Source organism: Crinia signifera, chromosome 1 (assembly GCF_055691185.1).
Source record: "Crinia signifera chromosome 1, ASM5569118v1, whole genome shotgun sequence".
NCBI lineage: Eukaryota > Metazoa > Chordata > Amphibia > Anura > Myobatrachidae > Crinia > Crinia signifera.
Window position 1 is genome coordinate 365,723,956 of NC_139217.1, and position 13,842 is coordinate 365,737,797.

Consider the following 13,842-nt stretch of genomic DNA (forward strand, 5'->3'; position numbering starts at 1 on the left):
GGTGCTGGTCCCCAAAATCCGGGGGACCCCACGCACTTTGTCCTCTGAATTTTGGGAACCAGGACCACTCAAAAAGCCCAGGGCTGGTCATGCCTGGGGGGGGGACCCCATGCCATTTTTTTATTTTACAAAATTATTGTCTGTATGACAGGACGAGACGCTGGACCCCGGACTTGGTAAGTATTTTTTTATGTCCGTTCCCACTGTACCACCAACGTTTAAAAGTTTGCATATGGGGGGGGGGGGTGTGTCGGTTCTGGGGGAACCACTAGCCACCATGAGTAAAAATGGGGGGGGGGGCAATATTAGGGGGAGGTGAAAGAATACTTATTAAAGAAGACATTAGTTATGTGCTAGATGTGTTCAGTAATAATAACATTTTTTTGATGAAGGACTGCACTTTCTGTGACAGATTTGAAATCTCCCGTGCTGAATCTCCCAATTTGAATCTCTGACACAAATCTCTCTGTATGTGGCTCATTGTCTGAAATGAGCCAAAAGAGTGAAATCTCTTGTGCTGAATCTCCCGTTATGTATCTCTGGCACACATCTCTGCGTATGTATAATGCTTCTGCCGACCTAATGACCTGTCAACCTAGACCCATGTCGACCTTGCTGCCTGTCGACCTACTGGTGTCGACCCAATGCTTGTCAACCTAGTTGGTGTAGACCTAATGACCGTATCCCTTCTGAATAGTTAACAACCTATCTAAATAACGAACAACATCACAGTAATGTCAACCCTATGCACACCCGAACAGAGTAGCTCTTGAGTTACTACTTTGGGGCGCCATTAAGCGGCCTCATGCACACAAAACACTTGATTTCCCTCCATAGAGGTGAGATACAGTGTTATCCTTTTATTAAATTGTTACTTGTATTTATTTTATTCTGTGACATTTGTATTTATTTTTAAAATAAGTATAATCAGTTAATTCTCTATCTTATTCTTTTTACAATTTTTTGATAAACAGTTTAAATGAATTTTTTAGCAGGATTAATGAAAGTTAAATAAAATAATTATAGTTAAATAGTTAAATAATGAGTAATTCATTTATTTGAAATCTATGAACTAATGGCAATTTGCGCTTTAAAGCAGTTGGTGGAAAAACAAACACTTTGTACAAAAGCAACAAAAGACAATGGTCCTGACACTGGTTCATTCACAAAGGCAAATTCCATCTCAAAGAGACAAAACCATGTGCACTGCAGGTGGGGCAGATGTAACATGTGCAGATAGATTTAAATTTGGGTGAGTTATTTTGTTTCTGTGCAGAGAAAATCCTGGCTGCTTTATTTTTACACTCAAATCTAATTCTCTCTGCACAGTGCAGTGCACATGATTTTGTCCATTTGAGAAGGAATTTGCCTTTGCGAGTGAACCACAATAATGGTCAATGTGTATAGAACACAAAGAGTAGTGTCCTCTCCACTGGCGCTTCAAAATAAACTAAACACCAAACATCCCTGAGGAGGCTGATCATCTACTCTTCTCCGCCTCAAAGTGGGTTTATAAGGTCAGGATAGATCAGATCTCAGGATCCCAATGGGATTAATTCACATGCACATGAACAGAACCTTCACCATAAGAACTGGGAGAGAGAGATACCATACATCCCTGTAAAGAGATAAACCTCTCCTCTTCTTCATTATTTCAGACATTGGGGCAGATGTATGAAGAGTTGTTATGGGGGAGCCCATGTATGAAGGAGCCCGTGAGTGCTAAATGACAAGGGCGCATAGCAGGCCAGTGTATGAATGGAAATCAGCAGGGTGGCGAAGCCCTATGTCAACAGCTGGGACAGCGCTGTCCCTGCTGCTAGCTCTGAGCTGCACTGGAGATCTCGTGTGAGTAGTGAGATCCCGCACATGCACAGTCCAGCCAGCCGGGAGTGGGGTGGGGAGACAGTGATTCAGTGTAAACTGATTTGCTGTCTCCAAGAGGGGGGCAACTTTGTGCTCACCCACTTCAGCAGACAAGATATTAATACACAAGTGGCGTAACTATAAAATCGCCCCCCCCCCCCCCCACGGAAATGCAGAAATTTCATCTGGCAGCCCACCCCGGGAATTTTGTCCTGCAGCCCCGCCTTACCCCTCCGCCTGCCCCCGCTGCCGGGTATGTGGCCGGGACCCGCAGATCTCCAGTCTGCGGTCCCGGTGCTTCTAATGAAAAATGACCTTCATTAAAAATGGCTGCCCATAACAGCAGACCATAAGGTGTCTGCGGTAAGGGGGCGGATATTTTTTTAAGGTATTTTTCATTAGGCAGAGCAGACGACACTAGCAGTGAGGCAGGACTGGTGCAGACAAGCAGATCTCCAGGTCCCGGCAGCAATGGCGGCGAGCAGGGGGGGGGGTGGGAGGTAAGGCAGGTCCCAGCAGCAGTGCTGCGCAGCAATAGCCCCGCAGACCCCCGGCGCCCTCATTTACTCAGCGCCTCCCCGCCACTGCGGGGTCTGCAGGACTATAGTGACGCCACTGTAATACATCTTATCGATGTCTCTATGCGCCCCTATAATACATCAGCCCCAATGTATGGAAGGTAGAAATACAGGACTTGTTATTCCGTGTACACCCGCTCACATCCAGGCGTATTCATATATATGGAAAGGAATAAAAACATATATCATAGCACTGTTTTATTATAACAAATCACATGTAGACAGAATGTACATTATCAATATAAAACCCCCCATTAAAAACAGGATTCACCATGGGGGAGAAATTACAGAAATGGGTGGAGAATTAGGTGAAAAGGTTCTCAAAGCGCTTAAAGTGACAGTCACTGTCATTAAATAAAGGCTTCCAGGGTCCCGGCAAGCATCTCTCCAAGTGGAATCCAGTGGCAAGGTACTTGTGTCTTTATCAAGAAAATGTGTTGGTTTAGTGTTGTTAGCACTGAAACGAGTCCTTATAGTGCTAGGGGCCAATCATATGCGCTCCTTTTGGTGCCAAAAAGTCTGGTGTTTGGTCCATGGAACACTCATGGCTCACTTCTGCCCCACTTCCGGGTGTATCGTATGCATGTAATTGCCCTATTTTGTCTTCAGCAAGTTGCTATGGCAACACGATGCTGCCTGTTTGCATGCCTGCTCTGATGACGTTATCTGTCTGCACCTGAGGGCTCTGGTCACCGATACACCTTTTGGCTGATGGAGTGAGCTAGCGTCACACAGGTGACCGGATTTTAATTGATTTGGTGGGGGTGTGGTTCAAGGGATCTGTATGTATATATACGTGTTCTTGGCTGTATGGTATTTATCCCTGACGACGGGTCTGAGCACACGAAACATGTTGGAATAAAGTTTCACGTTTTTCACTGCATGTATCATCTCCAGATCTGAGCGCTATGCTCAACCTCCTGAAAAGTAATTCAACCTGACTGTATAGCTTATTGTCACAGTTCTCACCCACAAATTTGTAATAGCCGTCAGCCTGGAGATGCAGTATCTGTTACCTCTCTTGTACTGTCAGCAGTTCGTCTGGGTAAAGGGCTCACTGGTCAGGGAGGGTGGGCGCTCAGAAGAGCAGATAAAGGTAGTGCAATGTCCCGTCACTTGATGCGTTTCTCCGCTATTGGGGTGCAACGGTATCATCAGAAGATAGCTATGACACTGTGACAATAAGCTATACAATCAGGTCAACTGACTTTTCAGGAGGTTAAGCATAGCACTGAGATCTGGATATTATTAATTAAAAGTGCAATATCTATTACATCTTTTAAATAAGGTTTTTATTTAACTAGTGCTGTGAATTTTATGTTTTGAAACTTATATTTATTAAAAAGTACATTATTAACTAACAAGTTTTGGCACTCTGTTATATATACAGGAGAGAGAGAGAGAGAGAGAGAGAGAGAGAGAGAGAGAGAGAGAGAGAAAGAGGGAGAGAGAGAGAGAGAGAGCGCAACAGAAATAAAGCGGCACTCAGAGTCTTGGTAAATGTAGAAACAAGTTGGACTAGTTTAATCCATGTGCTCAATCGACGTTTTGGGGCTCGGCGGCCCCGCTTCAGGATACTATGAAGATGGAGCCGCCGACCCCCAAAACGACGATTTAGCACCTGGATTAAACTAGTCCAATAAAGCGGCACTCGGAGTCTTGATAATTGTATAAACAAATAAAGATGGCTGAAAACAGCAAAGAAACCAAGAGTTTGTACTATGAGGGGCAAGGATAAGAAAGCAGAAAAAAAGTAGAAGAGATAAAGTGAAAATAAATAAAAAGCTTAAAAAATATAAATAAAAAATAATAAAAATAAAATAAAACAGGATGCACAATGTGAACAGTCCATTTATGGGCAGTTTGGGAACACCAGTCAAGGATTTAGTATACAGTAAGCCAAGTTTACTAGCTGTCCCTATTCAACCCTACCTGGAGTATGTCTGTGCAGATACTGTACTCCAACTGGCAGCCGGGCAGCTTGTGAAGGTCCGCTGCTAAGCATGCAGCGGAGGTCAGCAGGAGTCTTTGATGATGTTACCGGTCTTTCATATCTGCCATGTTGGGATTGGCAGGGTTTGTTCCTCCAGGTGTTCCTCTAGTCCACCAACGCATTTCGCATCCGCAGGATGCTTTTTCAAGGATGTTTTTTTTTTTTTAAAGTCTCTCTTTCTATAGTAAAATGTTCATTAATAAAAACGGAAGTACCCGGAAGCGGAAGTAACCTCTTTGGCGGCAACCATAAGGCTTTCCAGGTTTCTTGCTTTTGGAACAGAACACCAGTTTACCGGGCAGCGAGGTCGGGAACCGTGGGCCTCACAGTAATGCAGACTCCAATCAATGTCTGTCTGTAAACAGCATCCATATAGTAGACCCGCTCACATGCCCCCTTCCAACAGGTACACTATGCTCTGCTCCACTGTGCCAGAGCATGTGTACCTGTTGGAAGGGGGCAAAAGCTTTGAAAACTAATCTGCTACCTTCTGTGTTTGTGCATGTGTGAGAAAGAGATGTAGATTCACTGTCTGCCAGCAGTGTTTCGGAGACTCAGGCTGAACTGCTCACAGCCCCTTTAGGCTGCTGGCACATTTATGCTAATTTGAGACACAAGGGGTACAAGATGTGGTGCTGGCATTAAAACTCAGTGGAAACTCTCACCTAATTTTGTTGACCCTTACAAGTGACACTATTATGGAGTTGTAGTGTCACTGTTGAGATGAAAATATAAATATTACAGATGTGTAGCATTATTTTGCAGATGAAAATGCTTTAGTGACATTATAGGGTTTATTTATTAAGGAATATTTATGGCATACCCCCACATATTAAGTATCCGCTAGAAGATGTATCTCTTGGGGACCACAGCAGATATTGAATTTATCTGCTTGCCTTCCATATTTTGGCTACTTAATTGCGGAATCAAGCATTTTGTAAAGCATGTAAAGCATTTTGGAGCTAGGCCCTGGTAGCCGATGTCATCTTTATATGATGTTAGCTGCTGTAGCCCATGGGCTATACTCCACAGACTTCACCAGAAAAGGGATACCTCTCCGGGATTGGATTGAAATCCCGACCGCCGAAATCCCAACAAGCGGGGGGACGTGGCTCGCTGCGATCGGGGCCCGATGCCTCGCTATGCTTGGCACACTACTTTATTCTCCCTCTATGGATGTCGTGGACACCCACAGAGGGACAAAGTTCAGAGATTTCGGTGGTTGGGATTTCGACCGCTGGGATTCCGACTGCCGGGATTTCAACTGCTTCCCACCTCTCCAGTACTGTCCTCTTGCACATGTGTGGTCAGCAGAACTGCGCATATGCAGAACAATGCTGGGGTTTCAAAGAAAAAGTGATTGGTACCAAAATACCCTGTCATTGCCTGTAGTTTGCGTTTAGTTTGTTACAATAATTAATATGCCCCTACAGATGAGGTTATTACTGAGCTATAGTGTTACTATGGTGGTTATAGGAGATATTACTGAAGGGATGTGGTTAGCATCCCAGCAAACAGGATGCCGGCAGTCACAACAGCTATGTGACGAGCATCAGCTCGGGTCAGGCACTACAGGGGGACTTAGGGTTAGATTGCAATTTAGGTTCTTCTGCCACCCTGCATGTACGGTATTCGTTGTGCTGCATGTACAGACAACAGAGGACATTGATTATGTCCAGCGGGAGCATGCACTGTTAATGATAGAGTGTATACACTAGATCAGGCATGTCCAAACTGTGGCCCTCCAGCTGTTGTGAAACTACACATCCCAGCATGCCTTGTCATAGCATTACCTAATAGCAAAACTGTGTCATGGCATGATGGGACTTGTAGTTTCACAACAGCCATAGTTTGGACTTGCATGCACTAGATCAGTGGTCTCAAACCTTTTTTAGGGAGTGAGCTACTCGAGACAAAATAAACCGCCTGAAGAGCTGCAAAAAAAAAAAATCTGCATAATCGAAAAATGCCCTTTACACATTAAGCCATACACTGTAATGCCCCTGACACATTATGCCACATACCGCAATGTCCCAGACACAATATGCCACACACAGCAATGTCCAATATGCCGCATACATACCTCCCAACACTGGAGGCAGAGAAGAAGGGACATCTGTGCGTGCCAGTGGCATGCGCCCAAAATTAGGGGGCATGACCTACTAATTTGACACTCCTGCAAGGCCAAATCCCCCATGTTTCTGCTATGGGGACATGGCCAGTGCTCTGAGAGCGCGCGCCAAAAAACAAGTGTAGCCACATGGGGGTGTGATACACAATTGCTCCAAATATAGTGCAGTGGCAGATACACATATGTCCCCAATAGTGCCAGATACACATATGCCCCCAATTGTGCCAGATACACATATGCTCCCACAGTGTCAGAAACAGGTATACCCCCACAGTGCCAGGTATGTCCCCACAGTGCCAGATTCTGCCCCACAGTGCAGGGTATGTCCCCACAGTGCCAGAAACAGGTATGCCCCCACAGTGCCAGATATTTCCCTACAGTGCCAGGTATGCCCCCACAGTGCTAGGCATGCCCCCACAGTGCCAGAAACAAGTATGCCCCACAGTGCCAGGAGCTTGCCCACCATGCCAGATATGCTCCCACAGTGCCAGGTATGCTCCCTTAGTGCCATTTTCTCAGCAGCAGCACACTCACCATTGTTGCTGCTGCCAGGGAGAGGACAGTCTGGTGTACCCCTGCAATGTCGCTGTCTGTGTCGCTGTCTGCGTTGTCGTCGCCGCTGCTTCTCTTCTCAGGGGAGGAGGGCACAGCGCACCGCGCGTCTCTCCTTGTGACTGGGCAGTCCGCCAAGCAAAGCTAACGGGCCAGCTCCTGATTGGCTGCTGCCCCGCGATGGTCTCCCAGCTAATGGAGGGGTGGGAGGCAGAGTGGTCGAGCCACCCGGATCGCTGCCGCGAGCTACTGGTAGCTCGCGAGCGAAGGGTTGGCGGCCACTGCACTAGATGATACAGTATGTGCGATAATGTTAATGATTGTCGTTACTGTGCAAAAAAAAAAAGTGTCCAGTGTGTATGCACTTTTAGACTACGGGTGTGGGGGTGGTTTGTTAAGGTGGTGGGGCACAAGGGTTAGGCTGCCGGGAGACAGGGTTAGGTGGCATGTATTGGTACCATGGGCATCCCCACCACCAGTCAGCTGTATGTATTCCTTAATGAGTTATCGCATTATTGCAGAGTAGTGATACCATAGAATGACATAATTAGTGAGATGTAGAGTTAGTATGATGGGGCAGTGTCAATAGAAGTGATTATACGGTTATTGTGGTGGTGACACAGATGATGATGAGGATGATGATGATAATAATGTTGAAGTGATATTACAGATGATTACCTATTTGAGTTGCACTGTTATTGTGGTGGTGACACTATAAAAAAAAGGCTAGTGACCCTGTGCCAGTGAGCAGCTCTCCCCTTGTGTTACCGCCAGTAAGGGGACAGAGAAACACTGCCCCCTAAATCTCTGCAGTGACTACCCCTGGTCTCCCCTGCTGTGCAGCCGGCATGTCCGCCCCGGGCCCGCTCTGCCTACATGGCGCTCCCTCCCCTGCCGCCGGTACTCAGCCACCATATTCCGTACGCTCCACCGACCTTCCCACATGATCCCATCGTGCGACACGTCCATTGGCTGCCCTTTTCAGCACGTGAGCGGCGCGTCACCTTACGGCCTTGAGTCGCTCAGGGGCGGGACGAGGGCAGTCTCTTGTTGCGTCACAAGTCACATCGCAAAATAAACGACGACGTCGGCGACCGTTACCGTTTTGACTGCAACCTGGATAAAAGAAGCTCCATCACCACTCAGGACTCGGCCAGACCGCGGTAACATGGCTACGACCACTCCCGGCAGAAGCGCGACCCGGGCAGTCCCAGGTGGAGCTCCATCCCCGGGTAGTCCCACCCGCCTGAGCCGCATACAGGAGAAAGAGGAGCTGCGGCATCTCAATGACCGCCTGGCCGCCTACATCGAGCGGGTGAGGTCGCTGGAGTCGGACAAGTCGCTGCTGAGGCTGCAGCTGGAAGAGAAGGAGGAAGTCACCACCCGGGAGGTATCCAATCTTCGCCTGCTCTATGAGACCGAGCTAGCCGACGCCCGCAAGTTGCTGGACCACACGGCTAATGAGAGGGCCCGGCTGCAGATGGAACTCGGCAAGGTCCGGGAGGATCACCGGCAGCTGCAGGCCAGAAATGTCAAAAAAGAAGCAGATTTAAGTCTGGCTCTAAATCAGCTGCGAGATGTGGAAGCTAGGCTCAACACAAAAGAAGCAGAGTTGGCTACTGCACTACGTGCCACTAGGAGTGTAGAGGAGCAGCTGCAAGATCTGAAGGCACAAGTTGCTGATCTTGAATCCTCATTAAAAGACACCACAAAGCAGCTGCACAATGAAATGCTCTGGAGAGTGGACTTGGAAAATAAAATGCAAACTCTTAAAGAGCAAATGGATTTTGAAAAAAATGTACATACTCAGGAGGTGAGTGAGATGAAGAAACGCTATGACACCAGGATTGTCGAAATAGATTCCGGTCGCAGGGTAGAGTTTGAAAGTAAACTAGCTGAAGCACTGCAAGACCTGAGGACCGATCATGAGCAACAGATCCAGGAATACAAGGAGCAGCTGGAGAAGACCTTAGTGCAAAGATGTATTATAAAAGTGTTACCAGCGAGGTTTTAGAGCAGCAGCAAACCGAAGATTCTGAATTTCTAAACAGTGTCTTAGAGAGGCAGGTCCATGTGCAGATAGAGGCGAGGAAGGAGACAGATCAGGTACAGGCCTGTTGGCTAAGATTGTCCGGCTTTTCTCTGGAGAATGCACAGATGGCAGTCGTCTAAGAACAGCGATTATGCGAATGCAACCAGAGAAGAGATCTTGTCTACGCAGCTAAGGATGGACATGTTGGTGTCACAGCTGAGCCAGTATCAAAAGCAGAACTCTGCACTAGAGAACAAGGTGAGAGAGCTGCAGGAGATGCTAGACCGCACAAAAGAGATGCACCGAAGGCAAATGTCTGAGAAGGACAGAGAGGTGTCTGAGATGAGACACAAATTGCAGACCCAGTTGGAAGAGTATGAGCAGTTACTGGATGTGAAGCTTGTCTTAGATATGGAAATAAATGCTTACAGGAAAATGTTGGAAGGAGAAGAGCAGAGGCTAAAGCTGTCACCAAGTCCTTCACAAAGAACAAGAGTTTCTCGAACAAGCTCAAGTCAAAGAAGCCATACAGAGCGGGGGAAGAAGAGAAAGTTAGAGGAGAGTGAGAGTGAAGTGAGCAGACCGGGGTATAAGATCATTCAGGAGGCCTCCACAGTAGGGCTGGTATCTATAGAGGAAATAGACCCGGAAGGGAAGTACTTGCGGCTTGTGAACAATTCAGAGGAGGATCAACAGCTAAATGGTTGGACACTTTGAAGACAACATGGAAGCCTTCCTGAAATTGGTTTTCAGCTCCCTTGCCGTTATACCCTGAAAGCTGGACAGCATGTTACTATATGGGCAGCAGGTGCAGGAGCAGTTCACAATCCACCCTTTGACTTGGTCTGGAAATCACAGAAGTCCTGGGGAACAGGGGACGATGTAAGAGTTACACTTATGGATACTACTGGAGAGGAATGTGCTGAACGAACCCTGTTTAGAATAAGAAAAGAGGAGGGTGAAATGGATGAGGAATTACTTGATGAGGAATTAGCTGAATTTCGTTCCAAGACCCAGCAGACAGTAGATCCCAGCTGCTCCGTAATGTAACCACCGCTAGTAATGACACCGAATCGGGTGGACTCATGTGTGCCCCTACTTCAAGCAGAGAATTTAAACTGTTTTTTTATAATTTGTTTTGGTGGTCTAATGTGCATCTACTGTATGTTACCATTGCACCTTGAAAGCTAAAGGACTATAGCCTAGACTAGAGTATTTAGTTTTACAGCTAGCCTTCAACCAAGACACTTGATCAGCACAATTTTGCACATGTGGATAAGAGTTTTGCGATGAGCCATGTTTGTTTTGCGGAATATTTAGTTGCTGTATATAACACTGTATACAATGCACGTATTGTTTCTTGTGTTAAGTTTTTGATGGCCATCTTCCAGGTCATCAGAAATACGTCGGTTATGCATATCAGTAGTGTGGTGGTCTTCCTTCTCCAGTAAGATCAGATAGGAAAGGGGGAACTATGACCTGAACAACCCAAATATTTTCCAAGGGATACTTGATATTTAAATATTCTTTGAGGGGAGAGGATTGGACGTTTCTGACAATTGTTCTGCTACAGGACGCCAATAGTCCCACAATGTATTGCACTAGCAAGAATACGCTTTTGCCACTTTGCATGTGAGTCATTGTTTTAAGCTATTGCAGATTGTTGCATAGCGTAGAAGCCCTCAAAAATAAATGTCTGCCTAATAATGGCAATCTGGGAACCCCAAGTGCATTTGTTTTGTTTTTGTAAGTTATTTTACTAAATGCTTAGATCCCAAAAAACAAAAGACTTGTAGTTATGGCACCTGGCCTAACGTTCTTCTAGTTCTCTAATGGTGCACCCTTTCCTTAGGTCTGAGGTTTGCTCCTCTGTATGTCCACTTTTGCTTATCCGCCAATGAGGTGGTATATGAATCTGCAGCCACTGTAATAGATCCCGTAACAAGCAATGGTGGTGCAAAATATTTTAATTTATTGCATATTGTTAGGTTATATTATAGATTCTAATTTTTCAGATAGAAAATTTAACAATAAAATATTTTGAACTTCAAAAGAAGCTCATTGTTTTCACTGCCTAATTGTGAACATACAGCCTTATGTACTAAAAGGTAAACAATTGAGTCTGATCGATTGCCCAGCCTGAGTTGTGTGACTTAACATTTTCAATGGCAGAGCTGTATTTAGCTTGGGAAAGTCATACAGTGGGCAGTGATATCCCTGCAGCCAATCAGCTCCTAGTTGCCAAGTTACAGGCTGGGTCTGAAAAATGACAGTTGGGGGCAAACGGCTGCTTTCATTATCACGGTCACTTCATCACTTATCCAGACTTCATACATCTGCCCCTCAGGAATGTGTAGTGAATGTTAAAATGGTAAGGGGGCATTGAAATGTTGCATAATTTGAATTGGAGCACACTGTAATCTGTCAATATGATCTGCTGTATGTAATGTGCATGACACTATAAATTATAAGGTACTTGTTTCCTAGCACGGCGCCCACTAAGCTATTTGCTTAGTGGGCTTTTCTGCGTAGTGAAATCGCATTGCATGCGCCATGCGATGTGCGATGCGACGCGATTTTCCTATGTAATTGATTCACTGCTCTAAATTGGAGAAAAGGGTTTTTAATTCCGCACTGGGTGCTCTTACTTGTTCGTCTTCCTATTTTTTATACTTTTATTTTCTTTTTTATTGCTTTCAGTTTTTAAGAGAGTATTTTCTCTAAAATTCTTCATATATTTTTCAAGAATATGGTGCAACCCCTCTCTTAATAGTAATGGATAAATATGAAAAGAGAGGAAAGATTGGAGATTCTTGGGGTGCTCTCTGAAAGTATATTATAGGAGACGTCCAACTGAAAAATATCACAATCTCTAAAATGTAACTTTTATTATTTTGGTTAAAAAGAGGTGTATAGTTTACATCCTCTCAAATACGACGATAGTGAAGATGTGCAAAAAAGAAAAGAAACTGTGGTTAAAACCAGGATGTGGATACTGGTATTCTGGCAATATTCATACATTAATGTCTATAGAACCCCTATTTTATTCTGTGGGATTAGTTATTTTAATCCCTGGGTTTATTGTGATTGCTTATAAAGCTAGTTTTATTTATAATTGCAATGTAATTTCATGTGTATTTTGTTACATGCATTGTATCATTTATTTTGTAGAGTATTCAATTTCATACAATGTATCAATACACTAGCTATTATCCACTATACTGCAAAATTATTATATTTTTTGCTGACCTCCTATATTGGCAGCGTTTGTGCAAGTGGATCTATTGTTATTTTGTTATAGCAATTATTTATGCCCTTATAAACAGTGTGTCATCTGGTATTTCTTGCAGGTAAACTTCACAGTGTGTTAAATCTCAAATTTTTGTGATACTCAATTCAGTATTTATTCATGGTGTTGGTCTTTGATGTATCAAGTGGAGTTGAGTTTATATAGTGTGGCGAGTGCAGCGAGCCACCGAGGCCAAAGCGTGGCGAGCCCCGCGAGGGGACGCGGAATACATGTAAAGTAATCCGCGGCCCCGCGCGGGGCTCGCCACGCTTCGGCCTCGGTGGCTCGCTGCGTGGGGTAATGAAAAAGTTGGAGGACGCGTCCCGCTGCGCTCGCCATGCTTCAGGGTGGCGTGGATAGTGGGGGGTGCGTTAAATCTATTTTTGGCAGATACAATCATATTATTGTATACCTAATGTCATGGCATCGCACACCCTATAAAATCGAATGCGATCACATGCGATTTTGCGGGACATGCAATGCGATGCGATATAGTGGTGTAGAAAAAAAAAATTAAAAATCGCATTGCATGCCGCTATAATGGCACAGGCGATGCAATGAGATGCGATTTCCCTACGGTGCCATACGTAGAAAATCTGGGTGCCGTGCTAGGAAACAAGTACCAATTATAATGTTGCATAATAATAACTGGGGCACTGTAATATGATACAATATGAAATGGATGTACTATCACATAGCTTACTGGAGGGCACTGCAATGGGTGTGATATGGGGCTCCGACAGTTGGGATTCCGACAGTCAGTATTTTGACATCGGGATCCCTACTGCCGGTGCTCCGACAGGGGGGGCGAGTGCAAAGAAGGCTCTTGTGGGCTCGCTGCACTTGCCACACTGACGGCCGGTGGACCCCCACAATAGCCCCTGTGAGTCGGGATCCCCATTGTCGAAGCACCGGCAGTCGGGATCCTGACGCCGGGATCCTGACTGTCAGGATCCCCACTGTTAGAGCATCATCCGGCACTCCACTTCAATGAGGCACAATGTGAACAGGGGCATAATGTGGCATAATATGAACTGGGGATACTATTATAATGGGAATTGGGGATACTGTATAGTATAATGTGTATTGGCAGCCCTGCAATGTGACATAATGTAAACTAGGACTCTACGATTGGGCATAATATTAACTAGGGTACTATTATGGGGCATGCAATTAATATATGCTTTAGAGAGGTGTCCCTCAAGAATCATTGGGACAGGAGTCCCTTCAGAATGTTGCTATGGGCCCCAATATATTCTGGACAGTCCAGTGACACCCTCTATGATCTAACAGCCACTGAGATAAGAGGTCAGCAGCAAATGCAGATAAACCCATTTGTGTCTGATGTCAGCAGCATTGCTTTGAGGCAACCCAAATGGTGTGAGGTAGCAGGAAGAGGCA

The 13,842-nt window shown here is 45.4% G+C and overlaps 1 pseudogene; it reads left to right on the forward strand.

Moving 5' to 3' along the window:
* The first annotated feature begins 8,229 nt into the window (after window positions 1–8,229).
* On the forward strand, window positions 8,230–11,132 carry LOC146009891 (lamin-B3 pseudogene; annotated as a pseudogene).
* The last annotated feature ends 2,710 nt before the right edge of the window (window positions 11,133–13,842 follow it).